Source organism: Dasypus novemcinctus, chromosome 29, assembly GCF_030445035.2.
Source record: "Dasypus novemcinctus isolate mDasNov1 chromosome 29, mDasNov1.1.hap2, whole genome shotgun sequence".
Lineage (NCBI taxonomy): Eukaryota > Metazoa > Chordata > Mammalia > Cingulata > Dasypodidae > Dasypus > Dasypus novemcinctus.
This window is the reverse complement of record NC_080701.1, coordinates 9,818,238-9,844,225: the sequence shown is the minus strand read 5'-3', so window position 1 is coordinate 9,844,225 and position 25,988 is coordinate 9,818,238. Positions and strand designations below refer to the sequence as shown.

Genomic DNA, 25,988 nt, shown 5'->3' with positions numbered 1-25,988 from the left:
TTTATAGTATTTACTGAATGAATAATTCAGTGTTATCAGGCCAGTGCACCCCCACACTTAGATCTTTTTTATTTTATTTTCTGAGGTACCGGGATTGAACCTGGGACCTCGTATGTGGGAAACTGGCACTCAACCACTGAGCTGCATCGGCTCCCCTGAGTTGGTGTTCTTGTTTGTTGTTTGTTTTTAGGAGGCACCAGGGACCAAACCCGGGACCTCCCACGTGGGCAGCTGAGCCACATCCGCACCCCCGTTTAGACCTTAAATACTGTCCATTCCGGGGTTGTTGTCGGAACATTGCCCCATCCAGAAGGGACCCTGGATTGCAAAACCGTGATGAACAAACCCAGACCGAGCGTCTCTTCTAACTGCAGGCGGAAGCAGACCCCTCCGTGAGCAAGCACGCCGTCCAGAGCTGCCCTTCACCCACTGCCCCAGAAAGAAGAAAGCTGATTTTACAAATATTTAACGCATGACCTCCGAAAATACAGAGACAAGAGACAAAATATTACTGGAATGACGGCAAGGCTTCATGAGCTGATGGGGCGCCAAATAAAAGTCAGTTCCAGTTCTTCCATTAACAGTGAAAACTTCAGGCGCTGGCAGGCTTCGCTCTCTGCTTATGCAATTTGGCAGAGCTGTTACTAGGTCAGAATTGCAATCACAAAGCTAGCAGGGCCATTCCTTTGGCAAGCAGGATCAGCTCTAGAAGATATACTACCTTTCAAAGAGCAGCACACCATACGCGGTCACGGTTAACACTTACTTAGCACTTACGGCTTGCCAGGCAGCTTTCTAACCGCTTTGCTCGTAGTAGCTCATTTAATCTCCACAACAACCTGATGTGGCAGATGTATGGATATCCCCATTTTACAGAGGGGTTAAGTGACCTGTCCATAGTTATGCCGTCATAAGTGGCTGGACAGGGGTTCAAAGCTCACCAGTCTGCCTCCAACACTCCGTGCTCTCTCTCTCTCTCTCTTTTTAAGTACCGGGGCGGGGGATTGAACCTGGGACCTTGTATGTGGGAGCCAGCACTCCACTACAGAGCCACACTGGCTCCCCTGAGTTGGCTCTTTTGTCTGTCTGCTTGCTTTTTTTCAGGGGGCCCCGGGGACCAAACCCAGGACCTCCCACGTGGGAAGCAGGCGCTCAAGCAGTTGAGCTGCACCTGCTCCCCGTGCTGTCTTCCCTGCCACACAGCCCAGCTGCTCCTAACCACTGCCCTGCACTGCCTTAATGCAGGGCGCTTGGCTGACTTTGAAGATATGCTAGAAATGGGGCCAAATGGCAGAACCGACTCAGGTCATCTTCCAGACTAGTATCATAGACTTCAGGCCCACAGTGGTGCTAGAACAGTGTTCTACCCAAACTATTGGAAATTTTATCAAGTTATTAACAAGCCACATAGCGCTACCTGCAACTGCTCAAAACGAAAAGCACTGGCACTTTCTGGTCTGCGTTCTCCTGAGTGAGGTATTGTTTTGTGTTGAATGTAGCAAATAACAGGTGCATGTGCGGCTGCAGTTTCGCCTCTGCCCCCTCGGGTCCTCAGATGCGGGCGAAACTCGGCGACGCCGTGTCACGTGCGCTACGTAACATTTGGTAGTGCCCGGTGACTGCGAGCTGCAGGCAGTCGTGGTCCCGCTGGGCCGTGGCTGAGCACCTGGCACAGAGCGTCCCCGGGAGAGCCTGAACCGCCTCGACCGTGGCAGTGCATGGCATTCCTCGCTGCCGTCTCGCCGTCACCTTCCCCCGGCCCCTTGGCATCCTGGCGTGACTGTCAGCCGATGCTCACAGCCCCAGCTTCTGGAGCAGCTTCTGCACGCTCCGTTCTAATGGACCTCCGGATCTCTTGCCACCTCTTGCTTCCACATCGCATCGAGTCAGGCGTGGGGAGATCGTCCCCCGAGCCCGGGCTGCTGCGTCCCAGTCCTTACTCTCCCGACGCTTTGGAGGTGGAGGCCCTCCGCTCTGTATCAGCGCCACTGCTCTCCCTCCTCCTTGAAGGCTGAGTCCCCGGTGCAGGCTCTTCCCGGCTCCAGTCCCGCAGCTTCACCAGGGCAGGCGGCGCTGCTCAGACAACCCTGTGCCGGAGTCTGCAATCCCAAGACCCTTGGCGGGCACGGCCCGGGGCTGTTACTGTGCTGCTTCCACGAGTCTAACTCCGTCGCGCCTCCTGACCTTGGCTCCTGTCCCTCCTCTCTCTCCTCGTCACGCTCTGACTGGCCCCTCCACTTGCCTGGTGTCTCGTTTTGTCACTGCCCTCAACCTCGGAAACCTCCTCAGTGGATTTTCAAGCTGCATCTTGCCTTGTCTTTTTCCTCCTGCGATGGCTGGTCATTGCTAGAGGAAGGGTCACAGCTGTGCAGGTGGCCACCACCCACCCGCAGGCTCCCCAAGCTCGGTGGGGCTCTCCCGGAGCGCCCCCTCCGTTCCTCTCCGTGATTCCGCGGAACCTTCCACGCACGTCAAGCTCTGACTCATTTTCAGCAGCTGACGTCCCTGCTGCATTAAAAAAAAAAACGGAGGCACCATCTCAGGTCCCAGACACTCCTTTCCAGCCCCCCCTGCCACGACACCCCCCCCCCCTCTGTTCACCTCGGGGTAGGGTGACACCCTCCTCCTAGTCAGCCCTTCACCCAGGCTGCTGAACTACTGCTGCCCCAAACTCTCTTCTCTCAGATTCTCAACCTGTTTTCCACTCTGTCTGCTAAGCTGGACCACATGCTTAAGCCTCTCCCATCCTGGTTAAAAAATGAACAATCCAAACCAAAGTCGCAAAAACAATGGAGAGAAAAACAAAACGTACCCCCAACCAAGTCTCTCTCACCCAAACTAGCTCCCCATTTACCTTCCTTTTCCCTTCTCTGGCAAACGTCTCTGAGCCCCCACGCCTGCCACCTCCTCCTTCACGCACTTGCCACCCACGCTCCTGGATCCGCTCCAGCCTGGGGCAGGGGCCTCTCCCCCGCACTGCGGTGGGACGCGGTGCCCATGCCTACCGCTGGGCTCCTCTCACTCCTCTAGGGGACGAGCCCACCAACCCTTCGGAGCACGGAAGGTGGCACGTTCGTGGCTGGTCCCACTCTCTGGGACTCCTCCTGACACATGGCAGAGGAGCCACAGGTATGCTGTTGTGTTTTTTAAGATTTATGTATTTATTTCTCCCCACCCCCTCGCTGTCTGTACTCGCTATGTCTGTTCATCTTCCTTGTTTCTTTAAGAGGCACCAGGAACCGAACCCTGGCCCTCCGATGTGGGAGGGAGGTGCCTGATCGCTGGAGCCACCTCTGTTCCCTGTTTTTTGTTGTGCCTCTCATTATGTTGTTCTTCTTGTGTCTCTTGCTCGACTTCTTCAGGAGGCTTTGGGAACCTCCGCTCCCTGCTTTGCTGTGACTCCCGTTACGTTTTTTCTTCTTGTCTCTTGCTGTGTCATCTTGTTGCATCAAGTATCTCTGCTCCGTGCACCTTGCCTCTTGATTGCTGACCTTTTTCGACCCACCGTATCACTCTCCCTGCAGAACACCATTGCTCCCGTCTGCTCCACTGAGCTTCTGCGGAGACCTTGGACCGTCCCTCCTAGTGCACAGAGACCCCGGCTGGCGTCAGCAGGCCAGCACAGCAGCACCTCTTTACTGGCACTCTCTCCTCCAGGGACATGGGCACTTCTGGATGTCACAGACTAGCAAAATTTCCAAACTACTACGGACACCTGATTTCTACCTTCCTAACTGAAGACACATCACGCACAATCAGCCTGTATCGTCACCCCAAATCAACCTGTGCTATCACCATAATTTCATAAAAGTGAGGACATTTTAATAACAATAAAAAAGTAGGGCAGAATAAAGGATGATGCTTTGAATCAAATACACTGAATACTATTAAAAATCAGTATATTGACCTTATTTTTCTCACTTTGCTGCACGTCATCGGTAATTTCATCCTGGCCAGGATTTGGTTAACATGGTTGTAACCAATGACAATACCACACACACGGCAGCCTCAAAAAACAATTATCCCCTCCACATCACAACTGTCCCCTTTGTGGTTTTGATACATTGCGAGTCCACAGAAGAAATTAAATGAAATTTTGGGGGAGTTTTGCGGAAGCTGCAGATGATACATGAAGATGCAAAAAAAAAAGTTCAGAAACTAAGAAATGCATAAAATATATGTATAGTATCATATAATATCTCCTATGACCAAATAGTTAACCCAAATTTTATAATAAAGCACTGTAAACACTCCATAAAAGAAAAAGAAAAAAATTCAGACTTCTCTGGTACTAATGAAGGACCAAAAATTTTACTCAGATTTTCCAGATCACAGGGGCGCCTGCCACTAATCCCCATGTGCAAGGTATAACTGGTACCTGCTTTGTGTAGTTGCAGGTTTAGTTTCTGTTGATGTAACGGTTGAAAGATAGTTTTTTCTTCTTAAGAGTTTTTCTCTCTTTTAAATGCCAAAATTCTTTGAGGCAAAAAGTCCTTTGATGCATGGACTTTTGAGAAATTTGTCCAGCCAGCCAGTCAGTCATCCAAACATATTCATTGAGCATCTAACCTTGTGGATAGAATGTAATTAATCCTGCCACTCGTGGAGCCACTGAAAGAAAACGGAGCTTAAAATCACGAGACCTAGTTTCCAGCCACCTCTCTCAGCTTTGATTCTTCATATGTGAAATGGGGATAATTAAACTATTTGAAAGAATTCTATGAAGGTGATTTACATGTGTTTTTTTTAAAGATGTTTAAACAAAATACCAGGTATAATCATAATTACTAGAGACCATATAACTGGGTTCTATAATATTGAAATGTGCAAGAATTAGAGACAAAGGTAATTCCTGTTATTGCTCGCATTCCCTTGTGTAAGTTATTAGACTAGTAGATGTGGGAAATGGCATGCCTTCTGATATTAACACAGCACTTAACAACACTTTCCTGATATTCCTTTAGACTTGCTTAGTGATGGAATAACTGAATACAGTCATATTTTGGCTGAATAACCAACCTGTAAGAGTATTCATTATTGAGCGGATATGGACCTGGAGAGAGAGAGCTCTCTCACTTTCTCACTGTTCTTATCCTAAATAACATTTTCCCCAGTGGTTTTCATAAATGGCATACTTACAAAGTCTATGGACACCCCAAAGCCAAGAATAAGAACTAATAAAAGAAGTGGTAAAGACTTCGAATTATCTCAATAGGCTAGAATTATAGGTGAGGGGATGTGTAGATAAAATGAACAACATTACATTTAACTGGGGCAAATGCCAACCCTGTATTTAGGATTGAAAAAAAAAAAAAAACCTTCTCAGCTTCATAAGAGAGAAGGCCTGAGGACACTAGTCCATGTTTAAAAGGGTTTTGTTGTTGTTGTTGTTTTGCTTGTTTTTTTGCTTATGGGTGATCATAGCTTAGGGCAAATCCACAATAAGGTGCAGGAGATAAAAATAGGAACATACTTACTGAAGTTAGAGATGGCTTCAATAATGTCGAACGCTCCAGATAAGGCAGGAAAGGAATCCTACCGTAACCTACTTGGGCAGAAGCAAATCTTGTTGACTAAAGAGGGCAATTAAGAAACTAAAAAGCATCCCGCAAGCTGTTTGGAGATTTTGAAAGCTCGCCCAATAAGAAAACGTTACCATACTTAGAGAGAGATGCTGGACTGAAGAGGGAATCTTGTTCACCTTCAAGTATTTGAGGGCTTACATGTGCAAAATGCAGTAAATTTTTATGCCCCAAAAAACTGTCGCATTACAACGTTATGGCCCCTGACCAAACAACAACGGCGCGGGTCTTGGCCTGAACCCATTCTTCTGTTAAGGCTCCGACTGATTTCTGGAGTGGGGTGCGTGACGTCAAGAACCCAGAAAGGAAGCGCCGCATTACGCCGCCGCTAGGAAAGGGTCACCCAGCATCATCGGGGAGGACCCAGGGCAAGGGGGCTACCCTGTGATAAAGTCCCCAAGCCTTGGAATAACAGATCAGAACCTCGGGAACTCCTGGAAGTGTGCAGGGGAAGTTAAACCAAGGCTAAACTAGAAACAAAGTAATAAGGTGTAGGGAACTCGTATGGAATTCCTTAACATAAGGGATGAAATCTGCCGCAAACGTGAATAGCCATGTGAAGATTTCAGATAAATTAAGGGACACAGATCTAAAATGGATTTGGAAGGAAGAAACTGTGGTTGGGGGATTTTCTCAACGTCATGGCAAGCATGTCAGAGAACCACAAGGCCTTTTTAAACTATCCTTGTCTGCTCATTGCAACATGGATCTGCTGGAACACGGTTGTTCTTGCGTGAGCAGGGATTCTCCTCCTCTCAAGCAGGAAATAGTGTGTGTGTGTATAACTGAATTCAGATTAAAAGGCAAACAAGCACAAAAAGGAATATTTACTATAGATTTTATTCCTTGTTTCCTTACTACACATTATTAAACCTGAAAAGACTTAGTATATAACCTGTTTTAACTGAAAATAACAATTGACTAGAAATGCCATGATCCAACCAGACCCCAGAGCCTGCTTTCCCACAGGCTGCACATCCTGCAGTGGCCTGAAAGTTTGCTCGGAAGAGGATGAGTTCAGTTATTCTGGATCAATGCCATAAGCTAAATGCGCTTTCTCTAATAACCTTCATGTACTAAGAAGTTAAAGCCTGGAGAAAAAAAAAAAAAAAAAGGAAGGAAGACAAGAAGGAGCTAAGGCAGCACATGCTTAGAAGTAACAAAAACATTGCTAAGTTGTAACATCTGGTCCTCATCACTGCACCCTTGACGTCAGGGCGCAGCCCAGATGTTAACTAGAAGAGCCATCTCCTTAAATCCGCAAAATCCTTCCTGCAAAAATTCTTAAAAACCCAACAGCTTAGGCATATAAGGACTCTACCAAATATTCAGGAGACTGGCTTTGCGACTATCAGGAATCTCCTTGCAATGCTGCAGTCACCTATTTGGAGATCTTAGTCCCCAAAATAAAGAAAAGATAAAAAGCACTTGGAAAGAACAGCAAGAGGGGAAACTGTGAACACACAAATGAGAAGAAACACATACAAAGCCGTAATTGATATATGTCAGGACAGTCTTCTTACTCATCCAAGGGCAGACCACCTTTCCCGACTGCAGCCCCCTGGGATGAACTTCCAGATTTCCATGCCCTGTGTGCATCCCTCTACATTTTCTAGATGTTGAAGAATAAGGGAGGACCAGAAAGCAAACAGAAAACTTCATTTTATATTTCTCTCCACTTCCGGTCACTATCTTGCATCAACGTGCACTGGAATCCTGGGACACCTCTCACAGTTGTCTCATTAATGAGACTGGCTGTGTGGGCTTGCCTTTGGGAGGATGATTAGAATATAGTGTAGCTAGCTCCTAATCCACCCCCACCCTCACCCCCAATTGTCAAATATCACTGGAATCTTCTGACTGGAGAAATGCAGAAAGAGCAAAAGTACAGTGGAAATAAAAAATTGAATCTAGAGGCAGAGGGAAAAGGATATAGACTTTGGACTCACTCAAAGACGTAATTTACAAAAACAGTGTATATTCCCTTTGGTGACTGCTATGCTGGAGCTGTTACATGACTAGAAATCATTTCACTTTGAACAAAATTCATTTTCATTCAACAAATAGGGGACAGAACAGTGATAGTTAAGGCCACAGATCCTGGAAAGAGGATTCAGATCCTGACTCCCCTCACTTACTGTATAAATTTGGAAGAGATAGTTAAAATATTTCCTAATGGCAATTTTGTCATCTATAAAATGGGGAAGGTACAGTCTACTTCATTATATTTTTGTAAGCATTAGTGAGGAGACTATGTAAAAAGCTGATAACAGTACTTATTATAAAAAGAGCTCATAAGTAGCATTATTAATAATACTACTAAAGGCAGGGAGGAGTCCTTTCCTTTGTATCCCAATATATAGTGTCTTAATGAGTACTCAGAGAAGAGTGTTTGAATAGATGGATGGAAGAATGACCAAGGAAGTGTCCTGGTTTGAGTCTTCTGTGGACCCTAGAAAATTATGTTCTCAACTAACCCATTCCTGTGCGTTTAAATCTATTTCAAGTGGGATCTTTTGATTACACTCAGTTAAGGTACCTTTGGATTAGATCACATTGGATTAGGCTGGATTTGGTTAAGGACCTCTGATTAGACTGGGGGACCCCGGGTGGATCTAAGCCCTTTCCTGGAGTCCTATGTAAACTGAGAAGAGGGGAGAGGAAAAGCTGCCCCGTGAGAAAGGACCACATGAGTGCTCGGAGCCACAGCAAGACAGAGAAGCCCCGAGGGACTGAGAGAAAGGCCAGACACTGGAATCAGTGGAGAAGCTGAAGCTGAAGCAACGAGGCCCAGGAGAGAGGGAGGGGAGAGCTGAGCTCAGGGAGGGCGTGAGCCGGTGGAGGAGGCGGACAGAGGCCGCCATCTTGCCTGGCCACGGGGCGCGAGGCCAGTGCCACCAGCAGCCGACCTGCAGTGAGACAGCTTCTCTGAGGATGCCTGCATCTGGCATTTCCACGGCCTCAGAACTATGAGCTGTTCCCTAATAAATCCCCACGATAAAAGCCTGCCCGTTTCTGGAATTCTGCACTGGCAGCCTTTGGTGAACTACAACAAAGAGGAAAGAGGAAATGGACAGATTGGAGGGTGAAGAACCACAGCTCTGTGCTGCAGCGCACTCCGCTGGCCGGCTCGGGCCCTGGCCGCTGCTGTGGCTCTCTCTGCTCGTGGGGTGCCCTGCCCTGGGATTCACAGCGCCCGCTCTTCTCCTCGCACGTCCCCATGTCCTCTCAAGCTTCTGAACCCAGCCCCGTTGCTGCCTGTAGGATCACTTTCCGCACAAGGCCAGGGACAGCGTCCTCCTGATGCCCCGGCACGGCGGCTGTCCTCGGTCAGCTTTGCGGCACTTGGCAGAGGGCCTGCCACGCAGGAGGTACCGATTCACGCTTGCTGTAGGGCGGATACTGCCCCGCTCGTTGGGTGCCCCGCGCCTCTGTGCTACCACACAGCACAGTGCTGGGCACGCAGGCCCTGGGTGCACTTGGGTTTGAAGGAGACTTGGAGATAACTCAGTCCCCTCTAAACAGAGGCGGAAGATGAAGTTCAAGTAGGTTGTTGGCCTGCCCAAGGTCTCACAGAGCTGTCTCTTACCAGAGTCAGAAACACAAGTTAGACCCCGTGACTCAGGAGTTTGGACTAAATGGAAGAATGCCTAAATGACAGAAAACGGAAAAAAAAAAATAGTCCTACTGGAGATTTTCAGATGATCAGATGTACTTATTACCAGTAACTCAAGCATTCTAAATGCCTCATAGCTCAAATGAGGTCTTATTTGGAATAAATTATTGAGGGTAGAATGGCTCTTCTCGTCGTGGATTTCTAAAGCAGCGGAGCCAGTAAGAGGCGAGGCCAAGCTCTGGGACGCAGAATAAACAGTGACCGGGCGTAACATATTGATCCGTGTTTTGAGTGAAGGGCAGCCTTTAAACACACTCTGCAATCCCTGACCTCTTTTTAAATATACATAAATTTGCAATCCGCACACTGTCTTGTTTGTCCTGGAAGACATCATCAGGGACCAAGTTCCAACCCGACCCTGAAACACCGCAACCGGGTTATCACAAAATAGTTGTCCACGGTGCCCATGACGTGAGCCACAAACCCGAGTCTGCTGACTGGAATTTTCTAACTAATCTTGTCAAGCAGGTCCCAGGCTGCCCATGCTTACCTTAAAAAAAAAAAAGCCATAAATCTGCCATGTCCATTTTACAAGTGAACAGCGCTGTAGCTATTGGTAGGGACACCCTAGCTTTTATAATCCACTTCATAGGCACTAGCCATCATGAGAACGCACGCCCTTGTTAAAAGGAAGATCCCTGAATAATGAAACGTTTGCTCGATTCAGCCTGGACGATCATTAAGTAGAATATCCTGATTTTAAGTAAAAAATAAAAATGTTGCTAACTAACTTCAGGATATGAGGCTGACTTTGTTTATGTCAACTACGGGGAAAAAATAAAATGAAAGAGGACTAGAGGCTGTGGGAAAAGGTAGAATGCTCTACTAATCCTAACCAGCTGTCCCTGCCTGAATGCATGGGAACTTCACAGCAATCTCTCTTTCTCTTTCTTCCTCTCTCTCTCTTCCTCTCTTTTTCTCTTCTAATGTGTTTAGTGAGTATCAAGCTCTATATGCATTTTACCAAACCAATGAAAAAGCTGTTTCCTAGCTTAAAAAGTGTCTGAGAAAATACAAGAGGAAAACAATCAAAAGTCAACTTGAAATAAAATGTACGTAAGTACTAACAGACATCTCCAAGGCTGTGAAGTGGCAGGGAGCCATAACCCAGCATTAACTTAAACACAGCAAGTTTCAATTCACTTACACCGTTTTGGAGTGGCTACTATCTCAACTTAAATCACCCAGCAAATCACAAGTGCAAGGGTGATAGAAACAAAACATTCCAGGACCTAAAGATAAATAGCCTGAGTGTCACACTCCAAACTCTTCAGATCTTTCAAATACTCCTCCTTCACATTTTTCTTTAGGGACTGACAAATTAGGAATCCTTGACTACACAAAGGAGACCACAGCTTTCCTCTGAATTTCATGAAGTAATGGACCAAGCAGATGACAGAGTTATGCGAAAGAAATAACGTTTTTAGTGTTTGCTTACAAAAACATGCTAGGAGGATATGAGAGAGTTTCTAAAAATGATTATGCATACAGACACAAATTTCTTTAGATCTACTTCCTGACATTTCCTTCAGCCCCATGGGGATGAGATACCGACGACTTTGGATTCAGGATATTCGAACTTACATCCAAATTTAAATTCTTACTATCTCTGACTTATGACAAGTTACTTAAGATTTTGAGCTTGATCTTCCTCGTTTATAAATGGGGAAAATAATATCCTCCACAGATGGTTGCTGAGGTGCTCAATGAGAGGGGTGCCTTACGTGTAGTGATTCAATATAAAGTGGTTTCTGGCTCCTACCATTTCATTTCCTTCTATGCATTGTCCTGCCATTTCTCTCAAGGGCAGCAGCCTGTCTGGAGCGAATCTCTAGACTACTCCATTTCATTTTGCAAGTAAGAAAGCAGAGCTAGAAAATTCAAAGTTTAAAAATTACAGTTACAGAATGCCTGCAGCCACTCTAATGGCATCTGGCATGAACAATTACGAACACAAAAGACCTGTGGCCACTCCAAAGCCATCCGCTTTGAGAAACTGAATGCATTCTGAATGCAAAACGCCCCCACACGGTAGGGCTGTGAGTCATAACGAATAGTATGCATTGAGTGCAGTTGTTAGAACATTTGAATTTTACAAATTTTCCAAAACCGTGTGAACATGGCAGAAGGGATTACTTTAGGAGGGGTGGGGACTGTGCAAGTAAAGGACCCTCAAGCCACATCAGCTTCAGGAGAAATCTTCTGGTTGTGGGGGTAGGGAGGGAAGCAACACTTTATAATTGTTGTGATTTTAAAAATACAATGGTTACTACTATCTTTGAAAATTATGCAACTTCTCAGATCACATCACATTTCTTTTTTCTCCCTCACCTGCCTTCCTCGAATTGGCCTGTAGACTTGTTTCTTCCAGGAAAGAGACGGGAATGTTGACTTATTTGAATTGGTGTGTATGTATGCTGCTTGGGGAAAAAATCACTGGTATGCTATGTTAGTGCATTCCTACACTGTACACAAATACGAGAGGTGGTTTTTCTGTTCAAGTAGATTCTTATCTAATTGGGTGGAGAAGACTAACCTGAAAGAGCAGCAAAGAAATGAAATAAATAAAAGGAAGCCCACAACTTTTAAAAATAGGTAAATGCTGCAGGACTTTAGATGAGATGGACATCAGTGAAAGCTGAGACTATTCTAAACATTATCCAAGTAAGAAGATTGAAAGGTGGCTGGGATTTGGATTAAGGAATCATTCCATGTTTGTTGGAGAACAGCAGCAAAACTACAGAGGAGGAGGAATGAACAGGTGTAAGTGGAACAGTAAGGAGATATTTACGCCTCAGTAGAGTAGTCAGAATCAGAGTATCTTCACAAGCAGGTAGAGGTGTTTTATTTTGGTGTGATATGCCTTGGAAAGTACAAGCATGGAAGGTTTCTGAGCACAAGCAGCGATAAATGAAGATGGCAGTGGCATGCATGAGGGACTGAAGGAAGAGGCACTGCAGACAGAGACGCAGACTTAGAAGACCTTGCCCTGGCCTAGGTAAGAAGCAATAGCATTCTGTGCTGTTGGGATAAACTTGGGACCAGGAAGGGGCAGACGCGAGATATTCAGAAGGCAAAACTGACAGAATTGGTATGACAGCCAAAGGGGAGCTGAGGCCAGCTATGGTGGATGAAGAAACTCTAAGGAATAGATGAGGTTAACCTGGGAACTGTGAAATAAACTCTAGAGTTACAGGATATCCACCATCTACTGGAGGTGTCCAGTAGACAGTTGAAGGTACAGGATGACGAGGTGAAAGGTGAGGATGGGATGAGATAAACAGAGAGAGCTAAACGAGAAGATGATAGATGGTAGGTAGACAGACAGATGTAGATAATTGATGATAGATACACAGATACATAGAAACAGAGATAGATAAAGGAGAGTCAACTGATGCTGGATGGGTAAAAGCATAATCATGACATCATTTGTACATATGATAGGTTGAGATTTTGGGAATTATCAACATAGAAGCAAAAGTAAAATCTAGAAATAATTTATGAAAAAAAGAATAAATGTGATGTACACGGGAAGGATTACGGATTCAAATAGTTTGAGTGTTTCTGATCGACTGAGAAAGAATGTGAAAGATGTTTTGCCTCAACTTCTTTTTTTTTTTTGTCTCAACTTCTTGCTACCCGCTTTTCAGTTGGTCCTTTCATGCGAAAGACTAATACCTGCATTTACTAACGTGCATTTTGGTTTACACACCTGTCCATTGATTACATGGACAATGTTTGCGTGTCAGACACGGCATAGAGATAGAGATGTACGAAACTAAGCCTCTGGCCTTCATGGAGAGCTTACATTCTAGAGGGAGCCAGATGATAAACACACAGACACATACTAGGATCAAAAGGATTGGAATTAGTTGAAAGAACGCGACTTTGTAAGTGAGGCAGAATGGCCTCGCAGTACAGGTAGCGTTTTTAGCAGAGATTTGAATGAAGGGATGGAACCACATAATCGATGACTTGGGGAAGGCGTTTTTCAGGGTGAGGGAACAGCAGTTGCCAAGAGGCCAGATTCATGGAATGGAGAGAGCCGGGAGGTTGTTGGGAGGTGCAGCAGGAGACGTGGGCAGGGTAAAGACTTCTTGGCCACGTAGGGATTTCATTCTAAGTGTGAGGGAAAGATATTGAAAGAATTGAGGGGCGACAGGACCCCATTTATGTTTAAAACTATCACCCTCGTTGCCGTGTCTGGAATAAATTGTAGAGGGTCAACCGGCGGAGGGAAGGAGGCCCCAAAGAGGCGAATGTGAGAATACAGTTGCGTGAGGTGAGGGTGGTGCGGTCGGGTGGGAGCCGTGAGGCGGGTGAGGAGCGGCTGGACTCGGGGGGCAGTTTGCAGGTGGCGCTGCTGTGAGTGGGGGCCAGAAGGATAGCAGGGTATGAAGAGAAGAGAGGGGTGGAAGGTGACCGTGACCGAAAGGAAAAAGGCAGGCTCTGTGGGAAAGTCAAGGAATCTACTTTGGACAAGTTAAGTGATGTGGGGCAAGACACTTAACCTCTCTGGATTTGTTTAGTCATCTGAAAAACAAAGATAATAACAGAGCCTATCCACTGGGTTGTGCAAGGATTAAATAATAATGCAGGAAAAGCTCCGAGCAGAGCCTGGCATTGACAGTTAGGTGTCTGCTAGATTCAGCCATCAGGAAGTTCAGGCACTACTTTGACCTCACATTCTTTCAGAGTCTCAAAAAAAACCCAAAAAGGCTTTCTGCTGCCTCTTCTTCCACATCTCCTCTTGTCGGAAGGGTATGAGTTCTGAATCAATGATGATATGTGTTCTAAAAATAATAATTTTGAGGGTAGTTGTTTCAGTGAGATTGAATAAGTAAATTAAAGAAAGGTTGGTTATTGGAGGGATGCTCTAACTCAAGTTAGGAAACGTCAAAGAAGAAATAGAAGTTGACGATTTGAAAAATCAAGGCAAGACCATTTTAAAGAATTGCTTGGGCGGAACATATTCTAAGAGAAATGATAAGAGGCATTAAAATCAGGAGGGAAATTGATAATCATGAAATTCGGAGGGAAATCCCCACAGGTTTTGCCAATTATGCCTTGCATCCTCCTGGACTTTACCTTCTGGCAGGTAGCCAACTTAGTAAAATGAAAAGAGATCATTTAATTAGGGAAGTCATAAATTCACCAATATTGCCAGGCCCTTAGGAAGAGCTGATTGTGCCACCATTTTTAATACGAAATCTGAGATTTTCACAGCATAGCGAAGCTCATGGCTCTCAATTTGTCAGGAGGATAAGAAAAAGATTACTAGATGGACAGATGAAGGCAACTGTCCTGGTCACGTCATGCATATCCAATAGTTTTGAACTTTCAAAGAGAACAACCATTATTAGTTATCCATCTCCCTTAGTAATGTGGAAGTAGAAACACTGGTTTTTAGCATGCGTATCATTTTAAAACATGATGCTTTGCTTACAGAAGACATTTTATAAATTAAGTGTTGCTTTTAGAATGAAAAATAGATTCCATATTTTTTTTGAAATTAATACTTTCTTCACTTGGGGATGATTTAGCTACTGTTTGAGAAAAGGGTTCCTTTTCAATGATATTCAAATAGTTGGTCTCCTGTGACAGGCTTTCACAGTTGATTCCAGGGAACCCTGGCCTTCACGGAAGGCTGCAAGGATTTTGTTTGTGTGTTTCTGAGGAGGCATATTCCGTTAGTGGCTCTTGTAAATATTTCTTTTTTTTTTTTTTAGGTACCGAGGCCAGGGATTGAATCTGGGACCTCGTATGTGGGAAGCCGACGTTTAACCACTGAGCCACATCGGCTCCCCTGAGTTGTTTTTTCATTTGTTTTTCTTACTGTTTGTTTTTTTTTTGCTTTTAGGTGGCACTGGGGACTGAACCCAGGACTTCCCATGTGGGAAACAGGTGCTCAAGTGCTTGAGCCACATCTGCTCCCCGTAAATATTTTTTAATGTAATTAATCTCCAGCTAAATTTTCTTTCCATTTTCTAGCCTCAGCACCTACCTCAGCTGCGCTTGTACTCAAGTAGAGACCCAAAATAGGCTTAAACGAACTTTATGTTTATTACCACCTTTAAACAGACATTTAATTACATATCTTTTTTATATCTTTGTATTGATGTGCATAAGATACAACTCTAAAAAGAGAAATACCATCTGTTACAATCTGCATTCCAAATGTCACTTATCTAGTCTTTGTTTAATTCTATCAATACTTTAAAAACTTTTTGTTTTCATATACATATTTGACTTATTAATGTCTTCCTGTCTATCCATTTATAACGTAATGCCATTTAAAGAAAATATCCCATGACTTCTACAGCAGTTGAAAATTCTCTTTTCTATCGTGGGTGTTGTCATATACCACTGGTAGGAGTGTAAACGCATGTTGGAGAACAAGTGGCCACAGAAGACGTGCACATCCTAGAGATGCGCTTCCACCGTTAGATGCATCACTCTAGAGAACCTTCACACACGTGGTCACAAAGGTGTGGACAACGACACCCACAGCACTAAGCACACGTAATGGCAAGTAACTGGAAACAAGTAGTGAGCTGACAGTGTACCCCCAAATTCATGCCCTCGTGGCACCTCGGAATGTGACTTTACTCCGAAAGCGGGTTTGCAGGTGTAATTAAGGTGAGAGTGGAGAGGAGCTCGTGTTCGATTGGGGCGAGACAGAAACGGAAACTCAGAGACAGAAATGACGCCACGGGAAGACAAGCACGGGGTCCAGGAGGGCCGGGGGGCCACGGGAGCTGGGGGAGAAGGACGAGCCTCCGAGCTCGGCCCCACCAACACCGCCTCCAGAACGGTGAGTGAGAAAAGCCCTGGGGCTCCGAGCCGCCCAGCTTGAGGGACATTGCTCCGGTGGTCCTAGGAAGCCAGCACCCGCTCAGATGCCCCTTCTTTAGACAACGGCAAGAAGAGTAAATGAACTTTACATTTCAGCACGAGCAAATCTCAAAAATACAATTCTGAGCAAAGAGAGTTGCGGATGCACACGCAGTGCAAAACAAGAATTAATACTGTGGGAGATGCTTAAATATGTAGTGAGAGTACAAAGCAAATACTATGCAGCAGTGCTCCAAAATGTATTCATCAAATGCAATGAATGTACCACACTAATGAAAGAAGTTGTCGATGTGGAAGGAGCCAGGTGTGGGGACTATATGGGATATATGGGAACCTTTTATATTTTTGAAGGTAACATTCTGTGTGATCTATGTATCTTAAAAAAAAAAAAAAGATAATAAAAAAGAAAAAAACCAAAAACGATAAACAACAAGTCTGGGGATGATTGTTCGCTGCGTTCAGGACTGGAGAATTTCAGGGGGAGTTGGGGAGAAGAAGAGAGGGAAAAGTGAGCCAGGAGGAGTATGTAATGTTTTATTACATAAGTTGGGGTCGATGCATGAGTATTCTTGTATGTCCAAAGGAATTAATAAAAATAATCCTACTATTAGATCATTGATAACATATCTAAAGATATTTTTGGATAAAAGATTTTTTTTGGAAAGTGAAGATACCAATTTCAAATGTTACCTGAACTATATTGAATTTTGAAAAAAACAATAATGAGCATATCACGGAAAGAGCAACTGAATCCACATGAGATGGCCCCCACGTCTCAGTGGATGACTGCACGGGCCACTAGCTATGGCCACATCACCTTCATCGTACAGGAGCAATCAGCACAGAGCTCAACTCAGGCTTCCAAGTGAACCAGGATTACCCACTCCCCAAAAGTTATTAACAGCACTTGGCTTTTGACTCTCAGAATTCAGTTCATACCAGATATGGGTCAGCTCTTGCAATCATAATAAAAGCTGTCAAATGGCATTTTCCTGGGCTTGGTTCAAAAAGAGAGAGCTGATGTGTGATTAAAAAACGTACACTTTTATTTAGGGACGAGAGGACGATATATCAGATAACGGCCTTTTATTAACCAGTTGACATATTTTAAGGAACAAGGAACGAGCACGCACGCACAAGGACAGATGGCGCGTTATGAACTTACACTCACGGCCTCACCCCCAGTACCCAAAGGGTGAAGAGGGGGAGCAGGCGCGAAGGTCACGGAGCACCATACTCAGTGTGGTAGGTGGCGGGGTCGGCGACGAAGGAGGGACAGGAGGGTGAGCCTGGAGACCACTTTATCCGGCAAAGTGGGAGTCATGCTCGGGGTCACTGAAATAAAAGCACTTTCGGGGGCCGGGCCTCGCCGGAGTGGGGGCTCAGAATGTGCGCGGCGGTGGCTGAAAAGGCGGGCGCGCCGCGTGGACCCACTTGTCCTGGTGTCCTGGAGGGCGGCGTCAGCAGGCGGCCCTTCACCTTCGCCTCCCGTTCACGCCCTCCCCGGACGAGATGACGCTTTCTTTCTTTCCTTTTTAAATCCAATGTTTATTTTTCCTCCATCCCAGCCTGTTAACATTTGGCTCTGATGTGCCGGCTCATCCTTGGTCCGTGAGGGGTGGCCAGTGAGGGGCTGTTGTTGTTTGTCTTAAAGGGTGCAAAGGGCAGTGACGATAGATTTTCAGGCACAGCTTTGAAGATATTTGGGGGCGTTCACCCTCCATGTTTATCTTCAGTTGTGCAATGATTATGCTGTGCCAAAGGCTTTGGGTGAAAACGGTCTTGGGTCCTAAATCATCACCCATGTGCACAAAATCAGCACTGAAGGACGTCTTTATTCTTCTAGAAAGCAGAAAGGAGGGAAGAAAGGAAGGGAGGGAGGGAAAAAGAAAGACTATTCACAGAATGAAGTGTATAAATTAGGGTTCGTTTCTTAATGTCTGTCTCATAAACCTAGAGTATTCAAAGTAAAGTTCCCAGCTTCACTCTTGGCAATGCGGCATGTGCCACCTGCATACATCTCACATATGCGCCGTGGGTTCTCTCCGTCCACGTTCCCCCCTGCTGCTCGTGGCACAGGGAACGTTCTAGGTGGTGGTTGGCTGAATGAGGTCTGTGGAAAGGGCCTCAGTTTCTCCCTTTGACTCAGAGGCACAGGACTCCAATGTGATGGTTTCTAGCTCTCCAATATGCCCTCTGCATAGCTTCAAGACAACGGATGAATCTTAGAATATTAAAATCAACCCATGTGAAATCAAACTTTAGAGGGTAAGATACCATGCTAACCCCACATGGCTGCAGTTTTGGGCCCCCCCGGCCCCCTCTCTCCACCCTCACTGGTTTGGGGTTGCATTTGTTCAGCATGAGCTACACATGAGTCAACACGCACTTGCTAATTTCATTTGGCTGGAATTCACTAAATGAAATTCTAGCTTCTTGTAATAGCACAGAGCAAAGATGTTTCTAATGCAGTCGAAAATGACATGTTCAAACTTGTTCTCATCAGTAGATAATTACAGTCCAAAGACTATCTTATCAGAGTTGAGAAACAATGTTTGATGGCATCCTTTGGACCTGAGATGGGCATCACTTTTAAAAGTTTTACCTTGTATGTTTTAAATGTGAAGGTGGATTAGGAATGTTCTTATTTACCTAGTTCTTCTCATTTAGTTCTTCTCTCTCTTGCTCTTTCCTTTATTTTTGCCAGATGTTTATGTGGATGAAAAACCAACAACACTGTCTAGACCTCTGGGATACAGTAATCAAGCATGAATGAAAACATTCTAAGGTCACATTTCAATCGGGACCTACAACTTCCTGCTATTCAAGACCAGATTAGAGATGACAGATCATGATAAACTGAACCACACTGAATGCTGAGTCAGTGATTTGAGAATTGTCTACAAAAAGCTAAATATGTCACCAAAAGTCTACAAGATAAAACAATGTCTAGACACCATAAAATGTGCTCTTGACCCCACCCCTCACCCCAAGTTGTCAACAACTAGACGCTGCGTTGCGACTTTCCACCAGCACCCTATAAATCAGGAATCCTCTATCTCATGAAGATTTCTGAGGGGCTACGTGCATTGGCTTAGATGGGCTCATGCTGGTCATAAACCCCCTAAAGATTTGGGGAGCGGGAGAGAAAAGGGTTATCTTGTGCCATCAGAAATTCAGAGATGACCCAGAAGTTTCACCAAGTGATAATATGCCAATGTCTTGGTGATTTTCACTGCCTAGAAGTCACTGATTTGGTTTTATTAAGAATCTTTCTGTTATTGACTGAAATGATTTGCTGACTAGAGATTTCTGCTGTAAAGTAAAAGAGGACAAAAGCTATACCCTTCTGTCGTGAAACTGAACACTAGGATAATTCCACCGTTAAAAAAGAGGAGTTGGGTATGGTATATGAGTACACCTCAGTAAAACTACTTGAAAAAAGGAGTTGGGGCAAGTGTCTTGGCAAGTCATAAAAACAGCCTTCTTCTCTCACTCCGCTGCTGGCTACTGCCTTCAAGCTCTGGTGGAACTTGCAACCAAGAGCATATTCGAGTTCCGCTAAAGCAGGGTGTGAGTCAACCCTGTCTCAGAAAAGACAAACCTCCAGGGCATAGTGAAGAAAAATCACAGTGCGCTGCTTGTGATTCCTTCCCAGTGGGGCAGCCACCCACTGGGTCAGTCTAGTACGAGGGTGGGGACTTCTTCAGATGTGGAGGAACATCCAGGTAACTCACCTGGCTGACCACACCAATGCCACCGTGGGAAAGGAAGATTCCAGCCGGCAATCGCTCTACGACTTTCACACCATCGGACACACACACTAAGCACCGCTCTGCCATCCTCACTGAGGCCGAGAGGCTCTTCTTTGCAAGGATTCAAATGTTTTCACTGCCATGGCAGCAGCAGAGGAGTGATAATTATGACTTTAAAAGTTAGTGCATCAAGGAAGTTTTCACTTATAAATGATGTCCGATACGGAATGAGCATGACTTTGATATAAAATATAGAAAAACCAGGGGGAAGCGGACTTGGCCCCGTGGTTAGGGCGTCCGTCTACCACATGGGAGGTCCGCGGTTCAAACCCTGGGCCTCCTTGACCCGTGTGGAGCTGGCCCATGCGCAGTGCTGATGCACGCAAGGAGTGCCCTGCCACGCAGGGGTGTCCCCCGCGTAGGGGAGCCCCACGCGCAAGGAGTGCACCCAGTAAGGAGAGCCGCCCAGCGCGAAAGAAGGTGCAGCCTGCCCAGGAATGGTGCCGCACACATGGAGACCTGACACAGCAAGATGACACAACAAAAAGAGACACAGATTCCCATGCCGCTGACAACAACAGAAGCGGACAAAAGAACACGCAGCAAATAGACACAGAAAACAGACAACGGGGGGGGGGGGGGGGGCGGGGAAGGGGAGAGAAATAAATAAAAATAAATCTTAAAAAAAAAAAAAGAAAAACTAGGAATGACTAAATAACAGGGATAACCTTTTGTTAAAATCACTTGCACCTATGGTAAATACATGCTGCAAAGAAGAGACACAGAGAGAGACACCAAGAGCAGAGCGATTGATTGATTTTGCCCTGTCTTATGGGACCTACCAACACGTGTCTTGGAGCCCTGTTTTCTGATGAGCTGACCTCTTCCTCCAGGCCCTGGAGTCTGGGGACACTGCTCACTTCACTGCTGCACCTCTTCTGCCACTCAGCATAGTGTTGTCCACTTAGCCAGCACACAAGTAGTATCAGTTAATCTGAGTTCACGCAAGGTCAATGCCCACCCAGTAGACAAGTCTTCTTTGCTACCCTTTTCTTCGGTGGGTATTCTGTTTGTGTGTCTCTCTGTGCCCCTGATTTGAAGATGCAGTGCTCAACCTGAAAAGTTTCTTGCTTTCTTCCCATCTTTCAGTCCCTACCTAGTAACACCAAGGAACCAAAATTAACTAGTCTTTGGAATATATAAGTGAAGTTACTTTTAAGGAAAAATGATGCCATAACACTTGGACGTATTGTCAATATTCAAAATATGCTATTAATTAAAATGTGAAAATTGATCAAAACATTATCAATACAAATTCTTACTTCCATTGGTAATGTTCTCATTGACCTCATTAACCTCTGCAACATGTAGACGGTAATTAATTTTCTAACTAACTGAAAGCAATGAAGGATGATGTTGATCTGAAATGGACTAGATTTTTTGTGTGAGACCACGTTGCATGTGAAGCAATAGCTTGTTGCTTCCCTGTGACTGCATATTTATTTGTTTTCCTTCCTCTGCCCCTCCCTGCTGTTTTCGCTGCCTGTGTCCATTCGCTGTGCGAGCATCTGTATCTATTTCCCTTTCTGTCTTCTATTCTTGTCTTTCTCCTCTAGGATTCACTGGGATTCGAACCTGGAGACCATGATGTGGAGAGAGGTTCCCTGTCAATTGCGCCACCTCAGTTCCTGGTCTCTGCTGTGCTTCACCTTGACTTTCCCCTTGTCTCTCTTTTGCTGCACCATCATTTTGCTGTGACTCACTTGCATGAGTACTGGCTCACTGCGCGGGCACTCGGCTTGCTGCGTGGGCTCTCAGCTTGCCACACAGGCACTGGCTCACCGTGTGGGCACTAGGTTCACCATGTGGACACTCGGCTTGCCATGTGGGCACGTGGGCACTCGGCTTGCCATATGGGCACTTGTGTGGGCTCTCAGCTCACCACATGGGCAGTCAGCTTGCCACGTAGGCACTCAGCTCACCGCACAGGCACTGTCTCGCTGCACGGCGTGCTTTCTCTTCTTTTCCACCAGGAGGCCCCAGGGTTCAAACCCGGTCCTCCCATATGGTAGGCCGGTGGTTTTATCACTTGAGCCACATCCACTCCCCTTTAATTTTCACATCTTGTTATTTTAAGTGTTTTCCTGCTGAGGGTGGCATAACTCTGCTGATTGGTAAACATTTAGTAATATAATAACTATGCCATACTTAAAAAACTCATCCATAATGATTTTCATTCCTTTAAAAAATGTAAACTAGGAATATTTTTCTTAAAAGTATTATCAGAATAAAAAGGTGTCCTGACTTCCAGTTTGGTTCCATAAAAAATTCTGTGGAATCATAAAAGACTTAGGACAATATACGTCAGTTCTTTAGTCCATGCATTCTGAAGTCTGATTGTCATCTCATCTATAAATTGAAATATAAATGACTTCCAATTTTAATTAATTCTGATTTCTAAATCAGCAAAGTGCACCCTATATTAGGTAGTGATATTTTTTTAGACTCAGTACACTTAAATTTTGAAAAGAGGCGAGCATGTCATCTTAAGAAAAAATTTGATAGAAACTATCCCTCCTAACACGCTGAAGTAATAGGTCTTTTTGTTCTATGAAGAAAACGGCCAGCTCATTAGGAAAAAAGCACAACCTGCCCGGCCCCTTTTCGATGGATGCACTCATTGGGCTCCATAGAGACACCTTGATGGTCTGATTTATTTAGTGAAGGTCATTTATGTTTACAGGTCACTCTGCTCAGGAGGGGAGTTTGACCCATAGAAATCTGCACAGCAGTTTAAACCAGTTTTTCTCAATCTTTATATTTATGTCCCACCCCTCTCACCCATGTATCCCTTATATTCGGCATTTTGTACATTTTGCATCTGCAGTTTGTACTGAGGAAACAATAAATTTATTGAGTATATCTATAAAAGCTACCTATGCTCTTTTTCTGTACTGCCCTTACAAGTGTGCTTCTCTGAGAATCAATGGCAAATCAGTGATAAGATTCAGATACCGCTCAGAGCAGTTCTTCCTTAATAAAAAGAGCATACTTTCCCCTGCTGGTGCCAGCTTAGTTCAGAGGGTTCACATTCACAGTGGGCAGGCAAGGGCTGTGTCAGGCCAGCTTATCACTTGGTCCCTAGCACAGGGCTTTCCACACAGTCGGTGCTCAATAAATATTTGTGAGATTAATTAATGATCGACAGATTTGGAGGCTTCTGAACTTTGTCCATGAACACGGACAAATGGATTTTAAAGGAATAATCAAAAAGCATCCTAACTTAAATGGGATTAAAAATAATATTACATTCCTGTCGGGATTATTTGGAAGAAAAAACGAGACAATAGTTGTCTAGTTCTCAGCATAGATTCTGGCACAGAGTTAGAACTCAAAATGACAGTTTAATTATTGCTATTCTATCATTTGTCATAAAGTGTGCATCTAAATGATAGCCGCCATTGCTAGGTACCACCTTTAATTCATATATATACATATATACTATATATATATTTTTAAAGCACGTCTAGTCTTTGTACCTGAGCAAAGAGGCAGTAATATTAAAAACTATGATTGTGAGTTTGATCATTATGGGGTAGATAACTTTGGTCTTTTCCATGGCTAAGTCTTCATCAGTATTTCCAGGGAACCTCTTCAAAAAGATCAGTGGTTGATCAGGAGAAATGGGGGCGGAGCGGAGGAATATCAATGCAAATCCGTCTTCCTTGCACACAAATGACTCAAGCACAAGCCCTGGGAATCTTTCTTTAAGAATAACGGATTGGGGAAGTGGACGTGGTTCAATGGATAAGCGTTCACCTACCATATGGGTGGTCCAGGGTTCAAACCCAGGGCCTCCTGGCCTGTGTGGTGAGCTAGCCCACGCGCGGGGCTGCAGCACACAAGGAGTGCCGTGCCACGTAGGGGTGTCCCCCGTGTAGGGGAGCCCCACGTGCAAGGAGTGCGCCCCGCACTGAGCTGCCCCATATGCCCAGGAATGGTGACACCCACATGGAGAGCTGAAGCAGCAAGATGACATAACAAAAAGAGACACAGATTCCCGGTGCCACCAAGAATGCAAATGGACACAGAAGAACACACAATGAAAGGACACAGACAGCAGACAACTGGGGGGGGGGGGGGGGGAGGGTGAGGGGAAGGGGAGAGACATAAATAAAATAAATCTTAAAAAAAAAAAGAATAACGGATTGGTATTAAAGGTAAGTGATAAGACTCAGGCATTTAAAAACATAACAAGTTCAAATCCAACAGAAAAGAGAACCTTTTAAATCAGATTTTGCTTTATTATACAGTTTCAGATCTGTATGCAGACCTGTGATTGATTAATCTGCGTCTCCTACCAAGCCTCTGCCTTGGGACACCTCTGGCGAGACTGCTCCTGCACACACGTGACATAAAGACAGTCACTTAAGTTCCACCCCGGAAGGGAGGTGCGTTCAGCCTCCCTTTCAAGAGAAGCCCTCACACTCACACACTTTTTCCCACACCAGAGCCCCGTGCGAACCCCGCCTGCTGCTCTTTTCCATGTTTGGCTCCATCTATGCAGCAATTTTCAAAGCAGGTTCCAACTCGCTTGGGAACACTTTCAGATACTGTCTATCTGATCTGACAGACTATACACGAGGACTGCTTCCCTTCCTTGTGAAAGTTACTCAGGTCATTTCATCTTGGAGTTCAGCAAGATGCACCTGACAACTGCCTCCAGTGGCCGCTTCTTTTTTCTCTCTAGTGGGACAGAAACCAATTCCATTTACCATTGACATTTTTGTTTTTCTTTTATTTTTGGGGTGTTTGTTGAACTACTTTTGTCCAAAAGGCCTAGTTAAATTGTAGTGATGTCATGCTAAGAGGATGAAGCTTCTGAGCAAGTAGGGCATGAGGAAAAGAGAAGAGGAGTTGTGACAACCAAAACGGAGGGAGGGCTTTTCATCCGCCACAACGCTTCTGAGCACTGTGCATGGCAGCTCAGCCACGCCTTCAGGTGACCTGGTGACACAGGTTCTGTTATCAGCCTCTTCTGTCGGAGAGGAACAAGCAGCTTGCCCAAAGTTCCCCGGTGCAGCAGCCAGGATTCCGAGCGAGGGCCAGCTCTCCTGCCACTACACGACGCTTTCCCTCATTCACCACATGCTCCTCTTGTCCCTGGACTAGTCCTATCTGATTTAATATCCACACATGCTCACTTCAGCCTTCCAGAAATGTGACGGTGGCCCGGGAAGCATCGCTAACGGCTGTCGTGCACACCCTCTGAAAATCTCATATAGGGTCGGCTATGTTGACTGGAGAAGCCTGCTTATTTTGGGGCATACATCACTCGTGGTTATAAAGCACGAGTTACACACGCCCTTACTTGCTTTCCACTGCGGGCCAATGAGGGGAGAGCAGGTCACAGGAGTCAGTGTTCGTGGTTGCCCCTCCCCGGAAGTGGGCGAGAATTCTTGACACCCTACTGAGTGGGGAACCAATGCGCTTGGTAGCATGTCAAGCATTTATTTTTCCAGTGAACTGGAAACATGGCCAGCTGAAATAGAAAATCAACTCCATGAAAGACACGAGATAATCAATATTCAACAAAATAACAGGGAAGACGGAAGCAATGTACATAACTGAAGAATTTATTACCTGCCCATTGATTCCCAGCTGGACAGAGATTTGTTTTAATTTCCCTGCCCTCTTCATAGCAATTCAATTTTCCTTCTCTTAAATGTTTAGCTATGGAAGAAGCGTCATGTGTATCTTACAAGCTGAGACATTTTTTTCTTTATATGCCACATCTCCTTAATAGAGTATGTAGATTTTTTTTTGTTGCAATGGTATGTTCTGCACACCTTTAAAGGTAGTTCTCACATTCTTAGATGTTGTTAAATAAACATTTATTTTCTTTTTGGTTTATTCATTCATTCCACTGTTCAAACTGATGAAAGCTAGAGTACATGTGTAGTCTAGATTTTTCCTTGCCTTCAGCTTCTTTAACTCTTTCTAGCCTGAACTTTAATTTCCCTTATTTTTCTTTAGAGGCAGTCTTATTGGTGCATCAGTCCAAACTTGTTTGTGTAGTTCCCTCAAATACATACCGAGGAATTCCAGCCATCTCATGTA

The 25,988-nt window shown here is 45.1% G+C and overlaps 1 protein-coding gene and 2 long non-coding RNA genes across 7 annotated transcripts in view; 1 reads left to right on the top strand and 2 right to left on the bottom strand.

Annotated features, from left to right (window-relative positions):
* Positions 1-11,909, bottom strand: part of LOC139437837 (uncharacterized) — a 50,154-nt gene extending 38,245 nt beyond the window's left edge. The window contains exon 1 of the long non-coding RNA XR_011647749.1: positions 513-11,909. This is a non-coding gene — a long non-coding RNA (uncharacterized lncRNA). The remainder of the gene's footprint in view (positions 1-512) is intronic.
* Positions 1-25,988, bottom strand: part of DLC1 (DLC1 Rho GTPase activating protein) — a 507,940-nt gene that overhangs the window by 136,518 nt on the left and 345,434 nt on the right. The window lies entirely within an intron of this gene.
* LOC131276561 (uncharacterized) lies at positions 11,635-25,523 on the top strand. 2 transcript variants are annotated; one of them, XR_009184032.2, is made up of 3 exons: positions 11,771-12,256; positions 14,988-17,358; positions 18,821-25,523. It is a non-coding gene; the product is annotated as an uncharacterized lncRNA (long non-coding RNA). The 2 variants fall into 2 exon arrangements; XR_009184031.2 differs by lacking the exon at positions 18,821-25,523 and having other exon boundaries at positions 11,635-12,256; positions 14,988-18,249.